The 24,777-nt window shown below is 46.1% G+C and overlaps 1 pseudogene; it reads right to left on the reverse strand.

Annotated features, from left to right (window-relative positions):
* Window positions 1–24,371: 24,371 nt before the first annotated feature.
* LOC142264799 (U2 spliceosomal RNA) lies at window positions 24,372–24,574 on the reverse strand (annotated as a pseudogene).
* Window positions 24,575–24,777: the final 203 nt, after the last annotated feature.

The raw sequence follows: 24,777 nt of genomic DNA on the forward strand, positions 1-24,777 counted from the left end.
ACAACTGACTCCTTTTTCCTGCCCCGGGGTCTCCAGACCCCTAGGTGGGCGTTTCCTTCCGTCTGGTCCTGCCCACTGGTGTGCCTGTCTTTCCCTAGGGGAGGTGACTAGGGTTTTCTGGTTGGCTTTGTGTGACTTAGGTGAGGGAAGTTGTTATGCGGGGGCCTATGTGTGACTATCTGCAGTGTCAGGGCGTCACATATGTATGTGTGTATGTCTGCTAAAGGAATCCGCACCGTCATATTTACAAACACAAAATTTTGCAGACACCTCATGTGACTCAGGGAACGTTGTAGACTATGTTTTAACAGGAATATTTAACCTTTACAGTTACTCTCCAAAAAACCTGCCTCCATTAAACTGAATGGAGGTGGGAGCTGCAAGTTATTAATAGCAGCTGTGATTGGTTGCTATAGGAACAAAGGACATTCATAGTATAAGAAGCTTATGTGTGAGATAATATGATGTCAGTGGGGAGACAGATAGAGAGAGACAGACACAGACTGAGAGACAAACAGACAGAGACAGATAGGCATAGACAGACAGGGAAAGAGACAGAGACAAACAGACAGAGGCAGACAGGGAAAGAGACAGACAGAGATAGACAGGGAAAAAAGGCAGACAGACAGAGACAGAGAAAGAGACAGAGGCAGATAGGGAAACAGACAAAGACAAACATACAGAGACAGGCAGGAGAAAAGGCAGACCGACAGGGAAACAGACAGACAGGGGAAGAGACAGACAGAGAGAGACAGACAGATAGAGACAGACAAAGAAATACAGAGATAGACAGGGAAAGAGACAAACGGGGAATGAGTCAGACAGAGAGAGACAAAGAGAGACAGGCAGAGAGAGACAGGGAAAGAGACAGACAAGGGAAGAGACAGACAAAGAAATACAGAGACAGACAGGGGAAGAGACAGACAGGGGAAGAGACAGACAGGGGAAGAGACAGACAGACAGGGGAAGAGACAGACCTGGAAAAGAGACAGACCTGGAAAAGAGACAGACAGACATAGAAACAGACAGCCACAAAGAGAGAAAGACAGACAGACACAGAGAGACAGACAGAGATAGAGAGACAGACAGACATGGATAGAGATAGAGACACACAGAGACAGACAGATGACAGAGACTGGGAGAGAGACAGACAGAAGCATAAATCCCTAACTAAAACTTAACATTTAATGATAGTTTTAAAAGGTAAAAAAACACAAATCATGTAAATAGAATGACTCTCTTCTGTGCATAGAGTCAAAATTTTGTGTTTGTAAATATGACGGTGCGGATTCCTTTAGCAGACATACACACATACATATGTGACGCCCTGACACTGCAGGTAGTCACACATAGGCCCCCGCATAACAACTTCCCTCACCTAAGTCACACAAAGCCAACCAGAAAACCCTAGTCACCTCCCCCAGGGAAAGACAGGCACACCAGTGGGCAGGACCAGACGGAAGGAAACGCCCACCTAAGGGTCTGGAGACCCCGGGGCAGGAAAAAGGAGTCAGTTGTTTTTAAGGAGAGTTGTGGAGTGAGGAGTAAGGAGTGGAGTCCAGGCCTCTGCTTTAGACCTGAGGCTGAACTGACAGGTTAGTTAACCCCGCTTAACTAACTTAAGACAACAAATGGGCTGCAATGCTGAGAACCTGCTTACCTACGTAACTGATGAGGGAGGATGTCGCAAATCCATGGGAAGATGTTCAAGCTCTCCTGCAGTTCTTGGTGGTCCGTACAGTCCGACCACTTCGAATTCTGAAAGGCACTCTTACCCTTTCTACCCTGGAACGAAGCTTACGCAAATAAACATGCTTGACCCTGGAATTGTTGACTCCGGTCTTCCTTTCATACCCCACACCTCCATTCCCATTTCTTATTTAAAAGTAATTACACAGACACAAATTTATCTTTGGATAATTTTGGCCATAGCAGCCATTTTATTAACAAGAATACATAACCAATAAAATTTGCAATGTGGTAAGGTCCTTGAAGCTACCAAAACCCTGGTGATTCCCATAACCGAGCAATAAAAAACCTCAACTTGCTCCCAGCCGTTACCCACACTGACTCAGGAGCACCAAATGGTAAGGGTTAATCCTCCGTCAACCCCAACCACACCCCCAGGGGCCCCGACATACCCCGTCGGGGTTCCCCCCCAAAATCACTAGGGGACCATCAATTCTGCCAATGAGGGGATCCATACCCGGATGAATCCCCGAACCAATTTTAAACCAACTTCAAGGACCCACCAATAAACAACACCACAACGAAGGCACCTTGAAACCCTTCAAGTGCCTGAGACCCCCCGCAAGCAAAGGGCCCTCTCAAAACCTCCCTGCAAGCCAAGAGCCCATAAGTCAGTTCCCACCGCATTAAGGTGTACCCCGTCAGCCAACCAAAATTCCTCTTCCGTCCTTTCCAACTCAACATGCCGTATTGCTATACCCCCGTTCCGACTAACAAACTTCGAGATCGCCCTATTAACCTTCGCCCGCGCCTTGTTCAACCTGTCAACTGACCGCGCTTTCTGCCAACTCTTTCTCGCTACTATCTCCGACCAGACTATCGTTAGACCTGGAAACGACACCCATAACCGTAACAAATCATGTTTGATGTCCGTTATCAAGATTCGAAAAGGACGCCCACCCAAATCATTCCCCCCGGCATGCAACACTAAGATGTCAGGAGGTCTGTCCAACCGGGCGTATCTATGCACCTCCTGCAACACCCTGTTCCACCCTAACCCCCGAACACCGAGCCATCGCACGAGAGCCAGGTCCTTCTCAAAACCTAGCTGTCTCCCGTTCCATCTCGCGTCCGCTCGTCGGGCTCCCCAATACACATAAGAGTGGCCAAGGATCCAGACCAGGGAAGGAAGGGGGGGTGCTTCTGCAATACAAAATGTACAGACGACACCATTTTATTGACTCACCAAACCAAATTGACAAAAAACACACACTCTCACCCCCCCCATTGCTACCCTAATACCCCCCCCTTTTCCCCTCAATTGCCAACAACCACCTGGGGACGTACATACGACTTAAAGCGCTGCGACTTCCACCTACCAATCTGCTTAACTGTCTCCTCCGGTAGGCCGCATATAGAGGCCTCCTTCGCTGCCCCAATCCGAAAGACTTCGGATCTAACCCCAACGACTTCAAACATGCCCTAAAAACACTCACAAATTGGTATCTCGATAAAAAGAACCCATCCTCGTGACATAATAAGGGGCCATCCACCTTCGGACGGATCTGTTGAAAATTCCCGAGACACTTGAACGGGCACATATCAGATGCCACAACCATCCCCAAACGGACTAGTTTACCCACACCTCTCTGATCAGTTTTCGATTTCCTAATCCAAAATTCAACTCCGTTTTCCACTGACATAATGTCACCCCAATCCAAGCCCCCGGGGAACGCCTTACTGGGCGATACCAACTCCCCAACCCGCAGGGCTCCAAAAATCGCCAAAGAAAAGGCTAACTTAAACAAACTCACCTCAAACGGAGATAGACAAACCCCCCACAACGCCCTACCCAACCGGGTAGGGACCCAGCCCAGCCCAGCTGGGACCCAGTTTGAGCGAGGAACGGAACAAGTCCTTCCCACACCAAGGTTTGCAGGCCCTACCTCAGTCAGGGTTTCACCCACACTCTACAGCTCCGGAATGTCATGCTTTTCAGCCTCCTCTTCCTCCTGCGCATCCACATCCACTTTACCCTCCACACCAGTCCCAAGCTGGAAGCACTGCAGCACTGCCTCGGCGAAGCGGCAACAGGCTGTGCTGCAGCTAATCTGCATAGGTGACAAACCCCACAATGCAGAAGAGGTGTGGACAGCTCTAAAACAGCATGCAGATCACTGGCTCACACCTCTGAACCTAAAGCCAGGAAAGGTTGTGTGTGACAATGGCCGGAACCTGGTGGCGGCGCCAGCTGACACATGTTCCATGCATGGCCCATGTGCTCAACCTCGTGGTTCAGCGGTTTCTAAAGTCATACCCAGAGCTGTCTGATCTGCTGGTAAAAGTTCGCCGCCTGTTTGCACATTTTCGAAAGTCACCTACTGCTTCAGCCGGCCTTGCCGGCTTTCAGCGTCGTTTGCATCTTCCGGCTCACAGACTGGTGTGTGATGTCCCCACGCGTTGGAATTCAACTCTGCACATGTTGATCAGGATATGTGAGCAGAAGAGGGCAGTTGTTGAGTACCTGCATCACCTAAGTCGTCGGGAAATGGGTCAAACTCCACACATAACACCTGAGGAGTGGAGATGGATGTCCGACCTATGTACCATCCTCCAAAACTTTGAGGACTCCACCAAGATGGTGAGCGGCGATGACGCCATTATTAGCGTCACCATACTAAAATGGTGTCGTCTGTACATTTTGTATTGCAGAAGCACCCCCCCTTCCTTCCCTGGTCTGGATCCTTGGCCACTCTTATGTGTATTGGGGAGCCCGGCGAGCGGACGCGAGATGGAACGGGAGACAGCTAGGTTTTGAGAAGGACCTGGCTCTTGTGCGATGGCTCGGTGTTCGGGGGTTAGGGTGGAACAGGGTGTTGCAGGAGGTGCATAGATACGCCCGGTTGGACAGACCTCCTGACATCTTAGTGTTGCATGCCGGGGGGAATGATTTAGGTGGGCGTCCTTTTCGAATCTTGATAAAGGACATCAAACATGATTTGTTACGGTTATGGGTGTCGTTTCCAGGTCTAACGATAGTCTGGTCGGAGATAGTAGCGAGAAAGAGTTGGCAGAAAGCGCGGTCAGTTGACAGGTTGAACAAGGCGCGGGCGAAGGTTAATAGGGCGATCTCGAAGTTTGTTAGTCGGAACGGGGGTATAGCAATACGGCATGTTGAGTTGGAAAGGACGGAAGAGGAATTTTGGTTGGCTGACGGGGTACACCTTAATGCGGTGGGAACTGACTTATGGGCTCTTGGCTTGCAGGGAGGTATGGAGAGGGCCCTTTGGTTGCGAGGGGTCTCAGGCACTTGAAGGGTTTCAAGGTGCCTTCGTTGTGGTGTTGTTTATTGGTGGGTCCTTGAAGTTGGTTTAAAATTGGTTCGGGGATTCATCCGGGTATGGATCCCCTCATTGGCAGAATTGATGGTCCCCTGGCGATTTTGGGGGGGAACCCCGACGGGGTATGTCGGGGCCCCTGGGGGTGTGGTTGTGGTTGACGGAGGATTAACCCTTACCATTTGGTGCTCCTGAGCCAGTGTGGGTAACGGCTGGGAGCAAGTTGAGGTTTTTTATTGCTCAGTTATGGGAATCACCAGGGTTTTGGTAGCTTCAAGGACCTTATTACATTGCAAATTTTATTGGTTATGTATTCTTGTTAATAAAATGGCTGCTATGGCCAAAATTATCCAAAGATAAATTTGTGTCTGTGTAATTACTTTTAAATAAGAAATGGGAATGGAGGTGTGGGGTATGAAAGGAAGACCGGAGTCAACAATTCCAGGGTCAAGCATGTTTATTTGCGTAAGCTTCGTTCCAGGGTAGAAAGGGTAAGAGTGCCTTTCAGAATTCGAAGTGGTCGGACTGTACGGACCACCAAGAACTGCAGGAGAGCTTGAACATCTTCCCATGGATTTGCGACATCCTCCCTCATCAGTTACGTAGGTAAGCAGGTTCTCAGCATTGCAGCCAATTTGTTGTCTTAAGTTAGTTAAGCGGGGTTAACTAACCTGTCAGTTCAGCCTCAGGTCTAAAGCAGAGGCCTGGACTCCACTCCTTACTCCTCACTCCACAACTCTCCTTAAAAACAACTGACTCCTTTTTCCTGCCCCGGGGTCTCCAGACCCCTAGGTGGGCGTTTCCTTCCGTCTGGTCCTGCCCACTGGTGTGCCTGTCTTTCCCTGGGGGAGGTGACTAGGGTTTTCTGGTTGGCTTTGAGAGACAAAGAGAGACAGGCAGAGAGAGACAGGGAAAGAGACAGACAGGGGAAGAGACAGACAGAGACAGACAAAGAAATACAGAGACAGACAGGGGAAGAGACAGACAGGGGAAGAGACAGACAGGGGAAGAGACAGACAGACAGGGAAAGAGACAGACCTGGAAAAGAGACAGACCTGGAAAAGAGACAGACCTGGAAAAGAGACAGACAGACATAGAAACAGACAGCCACAAAGAGAGAGAGACAGACAGACACAGAGAGACAGACAGAGATAGAGAGACAGACAGACATGGATAGAGATAGAGACACACAGAGACAGACAGATGACAGAGACTGGGAGAGAGACAGACAGAAGCATAAATCCCTAACTAAAACTTAACATTTAACGATAGTTTTAAAAAGTAAAAAAACACAAATCATGTAAATAAAATGACTCTCTTCTGTGCATAGAGTCAAAATTTTGTGTTTGTAAATATGACGGTGCGGATTCCTTTAGCAGACATACACACATACATATGTGACGCCCTGACACTGCAGGTAGTCACACATAGGCCCCCGCATAACAACTTCCCTCACCTAAGTCACACAAAGCCAGCCAGAAAACCCTAGTCACCTCCCCCAGGGAAAGACAAGCACACCAGTGGGCAGGAACAGACGGAAGGAAACGCCCACCTAGGTGTCTGGAGACCCCGGGGCAGGAAAAAGGAGTCAGTTGTTTTTAAGGAGAGTTGTGGAGTGAGGAGTAAGGAGTGGAGTCCAGGCCTCTGCTTTAGACCTGAGGCTGAACTGACAGGTTAGTTAACCCCGCTTAACTAACTTAAGACAACAAATGGGCTGCAATGCTGAGAACCTGCTTACCTACGTAACTGATGAGGGAGGATGTCGCAAATCCATGGGAAGATGTTCAAGCTCTCCTGCAGTTCTTGGTGGTCCGTACAGTCCGACTACTTCGAATTCTGAAAGGCACTCTTACCCTTTCTACCCTGGAACGAAGCTTACGCAAATAAACATGCTTGACCCTGGAATTGTTGACTCCGGTCTTCCTTTCATACCCCACACCTCCATTCCCATTTCTTATTTAAAAGTAATTACACAGACACAAATTTATCTTTGGATAATTTTGGCCATAGCAGCCATTTTATTAACAAGAATACATAACCAATAAAATTTGCAATGTGGTAAGGTCCTTGAAGCTACCAAAACCCTGGTGATTCCCATAACCGAGCAATAAAAAACCTCAACTTGCTCCCAGCCGTTACCCACACTGGCTCAGGAGCACCAAATGGTAAGGGTTAATCCTCCGTCAACCCCAACCACACCCCCAGGGGCCCCGACATACCCCGTCGGGGTTCCCCCCCAAAATCACCAGGGGACCATCAATTCTGCCAATGAGGGGATCCATACCCGGATGAATCCCCGAACCAATTTTAAACCAACTTCAAGGACCCACCAATAAACAACACCACAACGAAGGCACCTTGAAACCCTTCAAGTGCCTGAGACCCCCCGCAACCAAAGGGCCCTCTTAATACTTCCCTGCAAGCCAAGAGCCCATAAGTCAGTTCCCACCGCATTAAGGTGTACCCAGTTAGCCAACCAAAATTCCTCTTCCGTCCTTTCCAACTCAACATGCCGTATTGCTATACCCCCGTTCCGACTAACAAACTTCGAGATCGCCCTATTAACCTTCGCCCGCGCCTTGTTCAACCTGTCAACTGACCGCGCTTTCTGCTAACTCTTTCTCGCTACTATCTCCGACCAGACTATCGTTAGACCTGGAAACGACACCCATAACCGTAACAAATCATGTTTGATGTCCTTTATCAAGATTCGAAAAGGACGCCCACCCAAATCATTCCCCCCGGCATGCAACACTAAGATGTCAGGAGGTCTGTCCAACCGGGCGTATCTATGCACCTCCTGCAACACCCTGTTCCACCCTAACCCCCGAACACTGAGCCATCGCACGAGAGCCAGGTCCTTCTCAAAACCTAGCTGTCTCCCGTTCCATCTCACGTCCGCTCGTCGGGCTCCCCAATACACATAAGAGTGGCCAAGGATCCAGACCAGGGAAGGAAGGGGGGGTGCTTCTGCAATACAAAATGTACAGACGACACCATTTTATTGCCTCACCAAACCAAATTGACAAAAAACACACACTCTCACCCCCCCCCCCATTGCTACCCTAATACCCCCCCCCCTTTTCCCCTCAATTGCCAACAACCACCTGGGGACGTACATACGACTTAAAGCGCTGTGACTTCCACCTACCAATCTGCTTAACTGTCTCCTCCGGTAGGCCGCATATAGAGGCCTCCGTCGCTGCCCCAATCCGAAAGACTTCGGATCTAACCCCAACGACTTCAAACATGCCCTAAAAACACTCACAAATTGGTATCTCGATAAAAAGGACCCATCCTCGTGACATAATAAGGGGCCATACACCTTCGGACGGATCTGTTGAAAATTCCCGAGACACTTGAACGGGCACATATCAGATGCCACAACCATCCCCAAACGGACTAGTCTACCCACACCTCTCTGATCAGTTTTCGATTTCCTAATCCAAAATTCAACTCCGTTTTCCACTGACATAATGTCACCCCAATCCAAGCCCCCGGGGAATGCCTTACTGGGCGATACCAACTCCCCAACCCGCAGGGCTCCAAAAAACGCCAAAGAAAAGGCTAACTTAAACAAACTCACCTCAAACGGAGATAGACAAACCCCCCACAACGCCCTACCCAGCCGGGTAGGGACCCAGCCCAGCCCAGCGGGGACCCAGTTTGAGCGAGGATCGGAACAAGTCCTTCCCACACCAAGGTTTGCAGGCCCTACCTCAGTCAGGGTTTCACCCACACTCTACAGCTCCGGAATGTCATGCTCTTCAGCCTCCTCCTCCTCCTGCGCATCCTCATCCACTTTACCCTCCACACCAGTCCCAAGCTGGAAGCACTGCAGCACTGCCTTGGCGAAGCGGCAACAGGCTGTGCTGAAGCTAATCTGCATAGGTGACAAACCCCACAATGCAGAAGAGGTGTGGACAGCTCTAAAACAGCATGCAGATCACTGGCTCACACCTCTGAACCTAAAGCCAGGAAAGGTTGTGTGTGACAATGGCCGGAACCTGGTGGCGGCTTTGAGGCGAGGCCAGCTGACACATGTTCCATGCTTGGCCCATGTGCTCAACCTCGTGGTTCAGCGGTTTCTAAAGTCATACCCAGAGCTGTCTGATCTGCTGGTAAAAGTTCGCCGCCTTTCTGCACATTTTCGAAAGTCACCTACTGCTTCAGCCGGCCTTGCCGGCTTTCAGCGTCGTTTGCATCTTCCGGCTCACAGACTGGTGTGTGATGTCCCAACGAGTTGGAATTCAACTCTGCACATGTTGATCAGGATATGTGAGCAGAAGAGGGCAGTTGTTGAGTACCTGCATCACCTAAGCCGTCGGGAAATGGGTCAAACTCCACACATAACACCTGAGGAGTGGAGATGGATGTCCGACCTATGTACCATCCTCCAAAACTTTGAGGACTCCACCAAGATGGTGAGCGGCGATGACGCCATTATTAGCGTCACCATACCGCTTCTCTGCCTTCTAAAACGGTCTCTGCTCAAAACCAAACATGATGCATTGCAGGCGGAACACGATGAGTTGGAGCAAGAAACAGTAGTGGGTGTGGGTGATAACACACAGCCCAGCCTCGTCTCATCACAACGTGCAGTGGAGGACTATGACGAGGAGGAGGATGAAGACATGGAGCAACTCTCCGGCCAAATTGAGGATATGACATGCATACCAGTCATATGCTCAGTTCAGCGTGGCTGGCCAGAGGACAGGGTAGATGAGGAGGAGGAGGAGGAGGAGAAGGAGGAGGACAGCATGTTCAGTCATCGTGTTGGTCTGGATACTGAAGTGATGGCTGTTAAGAGTCTGGCACACATGGATGACTTTATGGTAAGCTGCCTGTCTCGTGACCCTCGCGTTAAGAACATCTTGGCCGACAATCATTACTGGTTGGTAACACTGTTAGACCCACGCTACAAGGAGAACTTTATGTCTCTTATTCCCGAGGCGGAGAGGTCAGCCAAAATGCAGCAGTTCCGGAAGGCCATAGTCACGGAAGTAGGCAAAGCATTCCCTTCACAAAACGCTAGCGTCATAATTGTAACACTATTAGTTAAAAGAAAGGGATAAAATGTAAAAAAAAAACAAAATAAGGCATGACTTTTTTTTAACATCAAATTTTTTTTTTTTAGATTTAACCAAAGAATGTGCACATTTGAAAAATGTTGAAAATCAGTCATCCAAAGGTGTGTGAAAAAAATATATATATATGGTACTAATAAAAATGTCACTTTGTCCTGCAAAGAATGCAGCCCCCCAAATTATTTTTTTCCTCTGTGCGGCCCATACACCCAGCCGAGTTTGAGACCCCCTGCCTTACACTATATAGATATCATGTTCATTCCCCATCTATCTTGCTCAGGAGAGCATCTCCCTCCCCTGGCACCAAGAGCAGCTCATACTGAATTGTTACATTGACTAGTAACACTGCACACAGAAATGCACCTTAATATTCCACTGTTAACCCTTTCCTCCCAGCAGTAACACACAACTCCTCACCTTGATATCATGGTGATTTATGGTCAGAATGACTTCAATGCGATCAGTGATTTCTATTCTAGCTCTGCTCACATAGATTTTATATCCACACTCAACTATAGGCCGTTCTTCATATTTTGGGGGCTTTTAGTCAGATATACTAGTTTGTGCCTGTATAGTATTGGTGTAGATGGGAGTGTAGGGCATGGGTTACATGGCACTGTGGTGGGATACTGATGGGAGGTATTGGTGCTGTGTTTGAGGCTTCTACTGGGTATTTTCCTACAAATACTGGAACAGCTCACTGCTTAGAATGATCCTTCCCAGCTCTATAATATATTATATATATCCCACAATGCAGGCTCACACACACATTTGTCTCAAGTGTGTTGTAGGGACACAGATACAGTCTTGGTCATGTGACTAAAGGCTACTTTACACACTGCGATATCGGTCCCGATATCGCTAGTGTGGGTACCCGCCCCCATCTGTTGCGCGACACGGGCAAATCGCTGCCCATGCCGCACAACACCGACCAGACCCGTCACACATACTTACCTGCCCGGCGACGTCGCTGTGACCGGCGAACCGCCTCCTTTCTAAGGGGGCAGTCCGTGCAGCGTCACAGCGACGTCACTGAGCGACCGCCCAATAGCAGCGGAGGGGCGGAGATGAGTGGCCGGAACATCCCGCCCACCTCCTTCCTTCCTCATAGCGGCTGGGAGGCAGGTAAGGAGAGGTTCCTCGTTTCTGCGGTGTCACACGGAGCGATGTGTGCTGCCGCAGGAGCGACGAACTACATCGTTACTGCTACAGTAACGATAATCGAGAATGGAGACCCATGTCACCGATGAGCGATTTTGCACGTTTTTGCAACGATGCAAAATCGCTCATCGGTGTCACACGCAGCAACATCGCTAATGCGGCCGGATGTGCGTCACAAATTCCGTGACCCCAACGACTCCGCATTAGCGATGTCGCAGCGTGTAAAGCCCCCTTTAGTGGGAGTGGTGTACAGGGTCTTAGCAGTAAAGAGTATTCCATATTTCTGCCAGATACCCACAGAGATATTGAAATCTGTAAAAAGAGACTTCTGCTTATTGAAGGTAAGAACTGCTCACATAGCGTTCAACTCCACAGCAAACGAGTGCTCTAGCACTGGCATCTCAGCAGGGATATTCCCCTACTACACATGTGTGTCTGGTTCGCTGTGACAGTTTACAGGACATAACTCAGGGCACCTAGACAGAAGGCAGAGGGACTACTTTCTATTTCTGGTGTAGAGCTTAGTACAATATATATATATATATACTATTACATGTGACACATGTACCTTGTATTACCATTATTCGCTGTATATGAACCCCTTTTCTCCGGGCATTATTTGTCTATAGCATTTTTCACGAACCTGAGGCAACTGAGAACCCTTCAGTGAAGGAATTCCACTAACCCTCACAATACCAACCAGGGGCCTCCCTGCAGTAACTCAGGTAGTTGTACCCATTCTCTTTCCGCATTCTATGTGTTCTTCTTCTTTCTTCTTTTTTTTCTTTTTTCTTCTTTTTATTTCTATCATGTAGTTCAGGGGTTTATAGATATATGTCCTGCATCTCATATTTCCTTTAGTGGTGCTTCTTACCCATTCTCATATCATTTACCCTAGTATTTCATGATCCTGAGGCGACTGAGAACCCTTTAATAAAGGAATCCTTTTTCACCTGAATTGTCAAGTGATACTTACCAGTGACTATCATGTAATGTTACAGGTAGTTCCATTTTCTTCCTCTTCTTTCTCTCCTTTCTTCTTTGTCACACGGTCCATTGTGTTATAGCCCACGTGTCATGATAACACTTGTACCATCTTTTCATTTAGATTCCACCTACAATTATTTACCGATTCCAGTTCTGGAATAGGCTTTCATCATCTACTCACTAGAATTCTCAAGTACATAAGGTACTGAGACATATACATGTTCACACCATTATAAAGAACAAAGTATAAACATTGAGGTTTTTCTCACACCCATGTTCCTGTGTTCTTTGATATGATATGTGTTCATTTCCTTCACTATATAGGATTGCAAGTTTTCCATTTGTACCTTAATGGCAATGACGCTATACAATTGAACACATATCATCCTGTTATCCATATAGGTGTGTATTTACCTGCTTGACTATTTTTGGTTGTTTGATCCAGAATGTTTCTCCAGATAGGTCATGTGGAAATTTTCTTTCCTCAGTACAAATGTTTTCACTATGGCTTTGGAAAAATTTTTTGTATGTGCATCATGGTCATTTGACCCATTGTACTCTCAAGTAGCAATATATTGTACTGTTATGTTGTACTATGTACTAATTACGTGTTTATATGGTTTTGTAACCCTTTATGATCTTAGATAACTTTATCCTTGATAAAGACCTAAAAACAAGGTCAAAACGTTGGATGAATTATCCTTTTGCACAAATAAAGAATTTTCAGCATTCCAAGAGTTCTTTTCTTACGTTATTGATCACTATAGTGTGCCAGAGCTATTTCTATTGAATTGACTCTTATTTTTTCTGAGCACCTGCTATATACACAGTGAGCCAGACATATTCAATTTTCATTCAGAAGGCAGAGGGAAGCCTTAGCAGCTGAGCCTATATCTTGGCTTGTGAGCATTAGAACAGGCCGGCGATTACAGGGTAACATGAAAAATGTCCAGCTTGCATTATGACTAGAACATGAGAATATCCTTTTAAGTACTAACCTATGATGCGTTCCTAAGCAGTTGATGTTATATGTTCTACATTTCATTTTCTGCATACTTTACAAGTAAAATTAACACACAAAAGGTCTTCAAGTTATCGGACACTCCCATGATACTTTATAGCAACATCATGAAAAAACATATATCATATTTCTTCAAAAAAGGAGCATAGAGATCCAAAATCATAAATAGTAATCTTTATTACACAAAAGAACACAACAATTAAAAAGATGTGTACAGTAAACAGACGAGCTGTAGCAGCATAATATTGCACATCACGAAATCAATCCAAGGAAAAGATGACATATTTTGGTGCAGTCCAAAAAAAGTTGGAAAATACTGTTATCATCAACAAAGTTATATTCTGACTGGCAAAAAAATGGCTATAACAAGATAGGGAGCTTGAATATCCAAATTACATTCCACCATGGGATATCTACTTTCAAGTCCCACTGCTACCACTCACGTAAACTTCATCCTATTGCCAATGCATTATCACCTGTACAGTATAGCGTATACAGATGGCATAGCGGAGATATCCCCGTAGTGTGATTACCCCGAGCCTTTAGCAACTGGTATGTTCGGACTATAAAGCTGATCCGTCACTCATTACTTACTTATCCTTGTTAATATGAAGTGGTTGTAGTCCTGTATAATTTATCGCTACTGTACAGGTGATAATGCATTGGCAATAGGATGAAGTTTACGTGAGTGGTAGCAGTGGGACTTGAAAGTAGATATCCCATGGTGGAATGTAATTTGGATATTCAAGCTCCCTATCTTGTTATAGCCATTTTTTTGCCAGTCAGAATATAACTTTGTTGATGATAACAGTATTTTCCAACTTTTTTTGGACTGCACCAAAATATGTCATCTTTTCCTTGGATTGATTTCGTGATGTGCAATATTATGCTGCTACAGCTCGTCTGTTTACTGTACACATCTTTTTAATTGTTGTGTTCTTTTGTGTAATAAAGATTACTATTTATGATTTTGGATCTCTATGCTCCTTTTTTGAAGAAATATGATATATGTTTTTTCATGATGTTGCTATACTTTACAAGTAGTAGAATTTGCTTTGATATAGGCAACTGGATTTTCATAATGAAAAGGCAAAGGATAACGCCCGAAAAAGACGCCATACATTATGTCAGTGCCATCACTGACGAACCTGGATTGACCATGAAATACATCAATCCCCTTAAAGGTGAGTTAAAACAAGTTTTAACTAAATTGCCTTAATATTGTCATGCATTAGAATGACTGTCTTAGGTAATGATAAATATTTTCTACAGGAAGAGGAGTGTTTGCTGAAACTGAAATCGAAAAAGGGAGTTTTGTTGCAGAATATCGAGGCGAGCTCACGTATGCACTTACGATGGTAGACAACTACTCGAGATTTATGGTTGTGGTACAAGTCAAAGATCTAATGGCCCATACTGCAGCGAAGGTCTTCCAAGCACACTTATGCAGACCTCATGGCTACTCAGAGAGAGTCCTCACAGATCAAGGCACTGCCTTTGAAGCGGAAATCTTCAAGGACTTCTGCAGCTTTTACCGATGCAGGAAGATGCGCACTACACCCTACCATGCTCAAACCAATGGTTATCAACCTGCTCAGGACTTTACCCCATATTCCAGATGTGGCCTTACAAGTGATTTATAGAGGGGTAACAATACGTTGGGATCACCGGATCTAATCTCCCTTTTTATACACCCTAAAATCTTGTTTGCTTTAGAATAAACAATAACATCATAAAGGTATAGCAGTACCGTTTCAAAGTTTCGGTGATCCAAGCAGCATTCCATCAGACTCTGGAAGGTTCCTGGCAAATTGCACAGCTCGAAGGGCATGCTTTTGAACTCGCAGAGACCCATCGGGGTGGCAAAGGCGGTCTTCTCCCGGTCTGCCTCAGCAACGGACACTTGCCAATAGTTGCTTCTTCTGCTCATACCCCCTCCACCATCCGGGCCGTACCGACTGGCCAGTTCCTCAGGATGAAGCGAATTTGTTCGTCAGACACTGCTTTTGAACAACAGTCTGTCGACCTCCAGCGCCATAGGGGTGGTGAAGGCGGTCTTCTCCCGGTCTGCCTCAGCAACGGACACTAGCCAATAGTGACTAGTGAGATCAAGGGTAGAAAAATAATTTGCAGTTCTCAATGCAGCTAGCGATTCCTCAATACGGGGGAGTTGTGCCGTCCTTCTTCTTTAACAGGACCAACGGAGCTGCCCAAAGGCTACAACTGTCACGGATAACCCCAGCCGCCTTCATGTTGCTCAACATGTCCTTGGTACACTGGTAATGTGAAGGTGGTATTGGCTTATAGCTCTCTTTGATGGGTGGGTGTGCACCTGTGGGGATGTAGTAATGGACCCCTTTTATTCCCCCAAAATCTAGCGGATGTTTGCTGAAGACTTGCTTGCTCGTATTCTTGCACTACCCTGTGGACCCGCTTCTTGTGATGTGAAGGTGTGGAGTCAGTGCCTACGTGTAATTCCTGACACCACTCCTCTGGCTGACTTGGTGAGCAGTCACTGACTGGGTGGGGTGCAGTAATAGTGGATGCTGCTACTTGGATAGCATGTGTATCTACTGTGAACAGCTTATCAATGGTGGCAAGTCGGGGCAGCTTAACCTCCTGCTCTCCGCAGTTTAACACTCTCACGGGCACTCTTCCCTTCCGCATTAATGAATAAAACTATGATGTAAATATCATATAGATACCCCACAATTGTAAATAAAGGTAGGTTATGGGAAAAGGGGGAACAGGGAAAGAGGAAAATAGTGTAATAAAGTATACCTTCTGGGGGTGAGAGGAAATGGCAGCACAGCCAGTGGAGGTGAAGCAAAAGGAAGCCTGCAACTAAAGAGTTGAGAGCGTTATCACATGGTGACTGAGCCTGATTGTAAAGGGAGCATAGAGTGGAGCATACTCTGGGCACGTTAGAACCCAAGTTCTTAAACCATGAATATGGACCCCTTTTATTCTCCCAAAGTCTAGCGGATGTTTGCTGAAGACTTGCTCGTATTCTTGCACTACCCTGTGGACCCGCTTCTTGTGATGTGAAGGTGTGGAGTCAGTGCCTACGTGTAATTCCTTACACCACTCCTCTGGTTGACTTGGTGAGCTGTCACTGAATGGGTGTGGTGAAGTAACGGTGGATGCTGTGGCTTGGATATCATATTAAATATAGGGACCCCCATACAGTAGTATGAGAAATTTTTTTGTATTCAATGATCGGTATTACCTTCAGGGGCGCGGCACGTGGACGTGCGTTCCATTAGCCTCACTGCATTCCACTCCCATACAGGAAGTGGGCGCAGCTATTACTACGGTCGCACATAAAAGAACCCACAGCCACCACTGCACACACGGTAGGTTTTTTAACTGCATGAGAGGACACACACAAGCTAGGGACCCCAACGTAGAGAAATACTTTGGCGTAGTGTTGGGGCTCTATTGCATTGATCAATTCAGTAGCTAAATTTCTCTTGATTCATATGTTCATGGCAGTAATGCAGATTCCATTTTTCACATATTCACTCTTGCATATAGCTATTGGATTTTTCAAGTCAGTATTCACACAGCAGTTTCTGCTATTTCATGTATTCCCCTTACATAGTCACTGGTGTGCATACCTTATCTCCCCATAGTGATGTTTTTTTAGGTTTTTGCACCCAGTTCGGACTTAGAATGGTGTTCCAAACGTTATTCCTATTTGTTAGTATTTTTTCGTTTGGGAACCCTCCCCAACCACACCTATTGCCAATCCATAGCATACGCATAAATAGCCTGGGTCTCAGCTTCCCATACACGGTAGGTTTTTTAACTGCATGAGAGGACACACACAAGCTAGGGACCCCAACGTAGAGAAATACTTTGGCGTAGTGTTGGGGCTCTATTGCATTGATCAATTCAGTAGCTAAATTTCTCTTGATTCATATGTTCATGGCAGTAATGCAGATTCCATTTTTCACATATTCACTCTTGCATATAGCTATTGGATTTTTCAAGTCAGTATTCACACAGCAGTTTCTGCTATTTCATGTATTCCCCTTACATAGTCACTGGTGTGCATACCTTATCTCCACATAGTGATGTTTTTTTAGGTTTTTGCACCCAGTTCGGACTTAGAATGGTGTTCCAAACGTTATTCCTATTTGTTAGTATTTTTTCGTTTGTGAACCCTCCCCAACCACACCTATTGCCAATCCATATCATACGCATAAATAGCCTGGGTCTCAGCTTCCCATACACGGTAGGTTTCTTAACTGCATGAGAGGACACACACAAGCTAGGGACCCCAACGTAGAGAAATACTTTGGCGTAGTGTTGGGGCTCTATTGCATTGATCAATTCAGTAGCTAAATTTCTCTTGATTCATATGTTCATGGCAGTAATGCAGATTCCATTTTTCACATATTCACTCTTGCATATAGCTATTGGATTTTTCAACTCAGTATTCACACAGCAGTTTCTGCTATTTCATGTATTCCCCTTACATAGTCACTGGTGTGCATACCTTATCTCCCCATAGTGCCTGGGAGCTGACCCAGACACTAGCAGTTTTGCACTCCTACCCAAAACTGGGCTCCTCACTGAACTCACTACCTCCACGGTTCAACTCTAAACTGAACTTCAACTAACTGACTGGTTTATCCACCTCCAGGCCTGTGAACTCCTTGGTGGGTGGGGCCAACCACCTGGCTCCGCCCCACCTGGTGTGGACATCAGCCCCTGGAGGGAGGCAACAACGGTTTTGTGTCTGACTAGTGTAACTATCCGGGAAAGGGGGTGTGTGTGTGTTATGTCTGTGACTAACTGGCTAGTCCAGGGCGTCACACTTGCACTACCCTGTAGACCCCCTTCTTGTGATGTGAAGGTGTGGAGTCAGTGCCTACGTGTAATTCCTGACACCACTCCTCTGGCTGACTTGGTGAGCTGTCACTGAATGGGTGTGGTGAAGTAACGGTGGATGCTGTGGCTTGGATATCATATTAAATATAGGGACCCCCATACAGTAGTATGAGAAATTTTTTTGTATTCAATGATCGGTATTACCTTCAGGGGCGCGGCACGTGGACGTGCGTTCCATTAGCCTCACTGCATTCCACTCCCATACAGGAAGTGGGCGCAGCTATTACTACGGTCGCACATAAAAGAACCCACAGCCACCACTGCACACACGGTAGGTTTTTTAACTGCATGAGAGGACACACACAAGCTAGGGACCCCAACGTAGAGAAATACTTTGGCGTAGTGTTGGGGCTCTATTGCATTGATCAATTCAGTAGCTAAATTTCTCTTGATTCATATGTTCATGGCAGTAATGCAGATTCCATTTTTCACATATTCACTCTTGCATATAGCTATTGGATTTTTCAACTCAGTATTCACACAGCAGTTTCTGCTATTTCATGTATTCCCCTTACATAGTCACTGGTGTGCATACCTTATCTCCCCATAGTGCCTGGGATCTGACCCAGACACTAGCAGTTTTGCACTCCTACCCAAAACTGGGCTCCTCACTGAACTCACTACCTCCACGGTTCAACTCTAAACTGAACTTCAACTAACTGACTGGTTTATCCACCTCCAGGCCTGTGAACTCCTTGGTGGGTGGGGCCAACCACCTGGCTCCGCCCCACCTGGTGTGGACATCAGCCCCTGGAGGGAGGCAACAACGGTTTTGTGTCTGACTAGTGTAACTATCCGGGAAAGGGTGTGTGTGTGTGTTATGTCTGTGACTAACTGGCTAGTCCAGGGCGTCACACTTGCACTACCCTGTAGACCCCCTTCTTGTGATGTGAAGGTGTGGAGTCAGTGCCTACGTGTAATTCCTGACACCACTCCTCTGGCTGACTTGGTGAGCTGTCACTGACTGGGTGGGGTGCAGTAATGGTGGATGCTGCTGCTGCTTGGATAGCATGTGTATTTACTGTGAACAGCTTATCAATGGTGGCAAATCGGGGCAGCTTAACCTCTTGCTTTCCGCAGTTCAACACTCTCACGCGCACTCTTCCCTTCCGTATTAATGAATAAAACTGTGATATAAATAGTATATAGATACCCCACAAATGCAGATAAAGGTAGGTTATGGGAAAAGGGAGAAGAGGGAAACAGGAAAATAGTGTAATAAAGTATACCTTCCAGGGGGGAGAGGAAATGGCAGCACAGCCAGTGGAGGTGAAGCAAGGGGAAGCCTGCAACTAAATTGTTGAGAGCATTATCACATGGTGACTGAGCCTGATTGTAACGGGAGCATAGAGGTGCCGATCCTGTCTTACCTGCGTTGGTGTAGAAGTGGGTTTCCAGTGGTGGAGTCAGCTGTGTGCAGTGGTGGCTGTGGGTTCTTTTATGTGCGACCGTAGTAATAGCTGCGCCCACTTCCTGTATGGGAGTGGAACGCAGTGAGGCTAATGGAACGCACGTCCACGTGCCGCGCCCCTGAAGGTAATACCGATCATTGAATACAAAAAAATTTCTCATACTACTGTATGGGGGTCCCTATATTTAATATGATATCCAAGCCACAGCATCCACCGTTACTTCACCACACCCATTCAGTGACAGCTCACCAAGTCAGCCAGAGGAGTGGTGTAAGGAATTACACGTAGGCACTGACTCCACACCTTCACATCACAAGAAGCGGGTCCACAGGGTAGTGCAAGAATATGAACAAGTCTTCAGCAAACATCCGCTAGGCTTTGGGAGAATAAAAGGGTCCATATTCATGGTTTAAGAACTTGGGATCTAACGTGCCCAGAGTATGCTCCACTCTATGCTCCCTTTACAATCAGGCTCAGTCACCATGTGATAACGCTCTCAACTCTTTAGTTGCAGGCTTCCTTTTGCTTCACCTCCACTGGCTGTACTGCCATTTCCTCTCACCCCCAGAAGGTATACTTTATTACACTATTTTCCTCTTTCCCTGTTCCCCCTTTTCCCATAACCTACCTTTATTTACATTTGTGGGGTATCTATATGATATTTACATCATAGTTTTACTCATTAATGCGGAAGGGAAGAGTGCCCGTGAGAGTGTTGAACTGCGGAGAGCAGGAGGTTAAGCTGCCCTGACTTGCCACCATTGATAAGCTGTTCACAGTAGATACACATGCTATCCAAGTAGCAGCATCCACCATTACTGCACCCCACCCAGTCAGTGACTGCTCACCAAGTCAGCCAGAGGAGTGGTGTCAGGAATTACACGTAGGCACTGACTCGACACCTTCACATCACAAGAAGGGGGTCTACAGGGTAGTGCAAGAAGACGAGCAAGTCTTCAGCAAACCTCCGCTAGATTTTAGGGGAATAAAAGGGGTCCAACACCACATCCCCACAGGTGCACACCCACCCATCAAAGAGAGCTATAAGCCAATACCACCTTCACATTGCCAGTGTACCAAGGACATGTTGAGCAACATGAAGGCGGCTGGGGTTATCCGTGACAGTTGTAGCCTTTGGGCAGCTCTGTTGATCCTGTTAAAGAAGAAGGACGGCACCACTCCCCGTATTGAGGAATCGCTAGCTGCATTGAGAACTGCAAATTATTTTTCTACCCTTGATCTCACTAGTCACTATTGGCAAGTGTCCGTTGCTGAGGCAGACCGGGAGAAGACCGCCTTCGCCACCCCTATGGGTCTCTGCGAGTTCAAAAGCATGCCCTTCGAGCTGTGCAATGCACCAGGAACCTTCCAGAGGCTGATGGAATGCTGCTTGGGACAAGATTTTAGGGTGTATAAAAAGGGAGATTTGATCCCGTGATCCCAACGTATTGTTACACCTCTATAAATCACTTGTAAGGCCACATCTGGAATATGGGAACCAGTTTTGGGCTCCACATTTTAAAAAGGACATTCAGAAGTTAGAGTCAGTTCAAAGGTGGGCAACTAGACTACTACAAGGAATGGAAGGCCTCCCATATGATGACAAGTTGAAAAAGTTATTAAGTGATTATTGGCTGCAATGGGGCTTTCTGGCTGGTGCCAGCCTCTCTTCTTAGCACACAGGAACCACAATCCCTACACCATGCTTCAATGGATTCTCTCATCCCAGCCCAGTAAAACTACATATTTTACACAGTCATAAGCAGCCCATGGGCATTCACCTGCATTCAAACCAATAACAGCTCATAGACCAGACAATCCATCTACCACTGGACCAAAGACAGGAAGTTAAATCCACTGCCTGCGGTAACCAACTTAATCCTATAGGCTACTCACACAACAAACCCAACAGAAAGGAAAAAAACATGGCTTCGATTATCCATCCAATGAAAATGCATAACCATTGTGAGCCATTGGACAATGCAATTGGACACTTGGTGACATGGTGCACGGCCCAATGAATCAAGTCTTTACTTCATATTCACGGTTTAAGCCCTTGGGTTCTAATGTGCCCAGAGTACATATCCAGAAAGATTCTCTTTCTTTGAGCTAAACACAAGTCAACAATACATTGTAAGCAGATTCTATTACCAGTGCCACACCATTTTGTGACGCATAATCACACAGTGATCGAATTAAGATTCCAAGTCATCGAACATGTCCAAGCCATACGCAGAGGAGGCAATAGAATTAGGAAGCTCAAAGAAAGGGAATCTTTCTGGATATATACTCTGGGCACATTGGAACCCAAAGGCTTAAACCATGAATATGAAGTACAGACTTGATTCATTGGGCCATGCATGGACATAATGGACATAATTCTAATAGGCAGGACAGGTAATAAGGAGCACAAGGGATATGCTAAAATGTGTTGTGTGACAAGACAGACACAGGAAAGGACATGATAACAGGTGTAGGGACCAACAAGGTGAGACAAGGGGTATCAGGATATTGTCAAGTAGGTATGAATGTAGTAATGGGGCAGGCATAGAGAATTGTATGTGAATGTGAATTACAATAAATCACTAAGGAAAGGAATATGTGAGTGTGTGCCTAATGTAAACTAATATTGTACTGGCAAAATTATAGATGGAAAGGGAGAAGGGGAGGGGGGGAGAGAGGAGGCTGTAATTGACTACAAGGGTATGAGTTATGAGTGATCATAGGGATAGTGTTACATAAGTGGAAATACCTATGGAGGACCGGATGTGTAAGCGCATACCTTATACAAACCTATAGAGTGCTGATGGGTGAGAGTGTGATGTTAGATATAAGACATCCTATAGTGAATAGTGAGCCGTAATCAAGTGCAACAGGGATATTTCACGTGACTATGGGAACATGGAAGGTAAAGAAAGGGGAGAAAAAACTGTTAGACAAGGTAATCAGACATAATGTAACCAGTTGATCAGACATGACAAACATGACAAATAAAAAACAAGGAAGAATGGAACTCCATACATAGTGGAACCATATATAGTGTGAACACGAAAAAGAACCGGGCGTTAGAAAAAATGTGCACGGCCCAATGAATCAAGTCGGTTCTTCATATTCATGGTTTAAGCCCTTGGGTTCCAACGTGCCCAGAGTATATATCCAGAAAGATTCCCTTTCTTTGAGCTTCCTAATTCTATTGCCTCCTCTGCGTATGGCTGGGACATGTTCGATGACTTGGAATCTTAATTGGGCCACTGTGTGATTATGCGTCACAAAATGGTGTGGGACTGGTAATAGAATCTGCTTACAATGTATTGTTGACTTGTGCTTAGCACAAAAAAAGGGAATCTTTCTGGATATGTACTCTGGACACATTAAAACCCAAGGGCTTAAACCGTGAATATGAAGTACAGACTTGATTCATTGGGCCGTGCACCATGTCACCATGTGTGCAATTGCATTGTCCAATGGCTCACAATGGTTATGCGTTTTCATTGGATGGATAATCGAAGCCATGTTTTTTTCCTTTCTCTTGGGTTTGTTGTGTGAGTAGCCTATAGGATTAAGTTAGTTACCGCAGGCAGTGGATTTAGCTTCCTGTCTTTGGTCCAGTGGTAGATTGATTGTTTGGTCTATGAGCTGTTATGGGTTTTAATCCAGGTGAATGCCCATGGGCTGCCTATAACTGTGTGAAATATGTAGTTTTACTGGGCTGGGATGAGAGAATCCATCGAAGCATGGTGTAGGGATTGTGGTTCCTGTGTGCTAAGAAGAAAGGCTAGCACCAGCCAGAAAGCCCCATTACAGCCAATAATCAACCGCTAGCCGCTGGAACTCGTTGCTCTAGATCATGTCAAACTCTCACCAAGCAGGAATAGATACATTAGCCCACCATCCCACCCAAAGAGCAACTTCTGCTGCGCAGCTGGCTTTCTAGGCAGCAGCGCTATTGTGATGTCAGCGGGGGACATTGTGACAAGCCAGTGTTCCGTCACTTCATGTTGTGCACTGTTCAAACGGAAAATACATCAACAGGCAGACTACAGAAAAGCTTACTGACAAAGGATAGAGAGGGGCTTTCTCAGAGGGCTTTTTACAGTTTGTCTATTCCCAATTAGCCGTTTAAGTATGCTTAATGAAAGTACTAATTCTTTCATAGGCCGCCCATTGTTAGTATTTGACGTTCCTTATATTGCGGTATCAGGCTTCGCAGCAGGTTGCAAAACATTCATCACCCATGACTGTCCCCAATTGGGCTCAGAAGCTAAATGTCTATCATGACCTCTCTTTTTGAAAGTCCAAGAGCAAGCAAACTCTTCCTCCAGGAGAGGGAGCCAACAGATCACTAAAGACATCATCATTGCTCAAAGAAAACACCGAAAAACAATGGAAGCTTTAATTGGAGTGGAATCTGATAGACAGCACCTGATGCCAAGTCTGCATCTTCTAACACCTGCAGTCACTGCAGCAGCTGAATCCAATGTGTCCAAAAGGGATCTATTCTATTCAATTGCAAATGATCTAGATAAGACTGAGAATAAGATACTGCACGGGACATAGCAGAGTTGGTCAAGTTGAGTGGAGATGAGTTTGCTATTTGGCACAGCTTTTGCATCAATAAAGCAAGTAAAAGGTGTGAAAGATAAAAAAAAAGGGTGAAAGTGTGAAAAGTGAATTGGCCAAATTGAGGTGCATATAAAGTTTTTGCTTTCTTTCAATTCACTAATGAGGCTCATTTGAATCAGGTGAATTGAGTTCTGCTTTTGGAAACTCGGTTAAGAAGGGGTGCACCGGTCCTGGAGGTACTGCAATACCAGGTCAATGCGTGGAGTGGACAGAGCAAGATTTCCATCTCCTTGTTCTAAAAATCCATTTAATATATGGTCCCTAGAGAGGGGACGTATCAGATATTAAACTGATAAGAACAGATTTAATTTTTTTTTTTTCTGTTTATCAGTAGGACTTCAAAATAACAAAGGTGATCGCCTCCCGTTGCCTGGGAACCGTCCAGGCACAAGAGGGCTATGTGTCACCAGAAGGCGCACACACTCCCTCAAGGCCGGCAGACGTGCAATCCCAGGCACCTTCCAGTACCGACCAAGGTAGCGTCCTCCGAAACTACACTTGATCTTAGCCAAAAGGCCGAGAAGCTATAACCCGAATTGGTTACGGCCTTGAGTGGCACC

The sequence above is a fragment of the Anomaloglossus baeobatrachus genome, unplaced genomic scaffold (assembly GCF_048569485.1).
Source record: "Anomaloglossus baeobatrachus isolate aAnoBae1 unplaced genomic scaffold, aAnoBae1.hap1 Scaffold_2701, whole genome shotgun sequence".
Classification (NCBI taxonomy): domain Eukaryota; kingdom Metazoa; phylum Chordata; class Amphibia; order Anura; family Aromobatidae; genus Anomaloglossus; species Anomaloglossus baeobatrachus.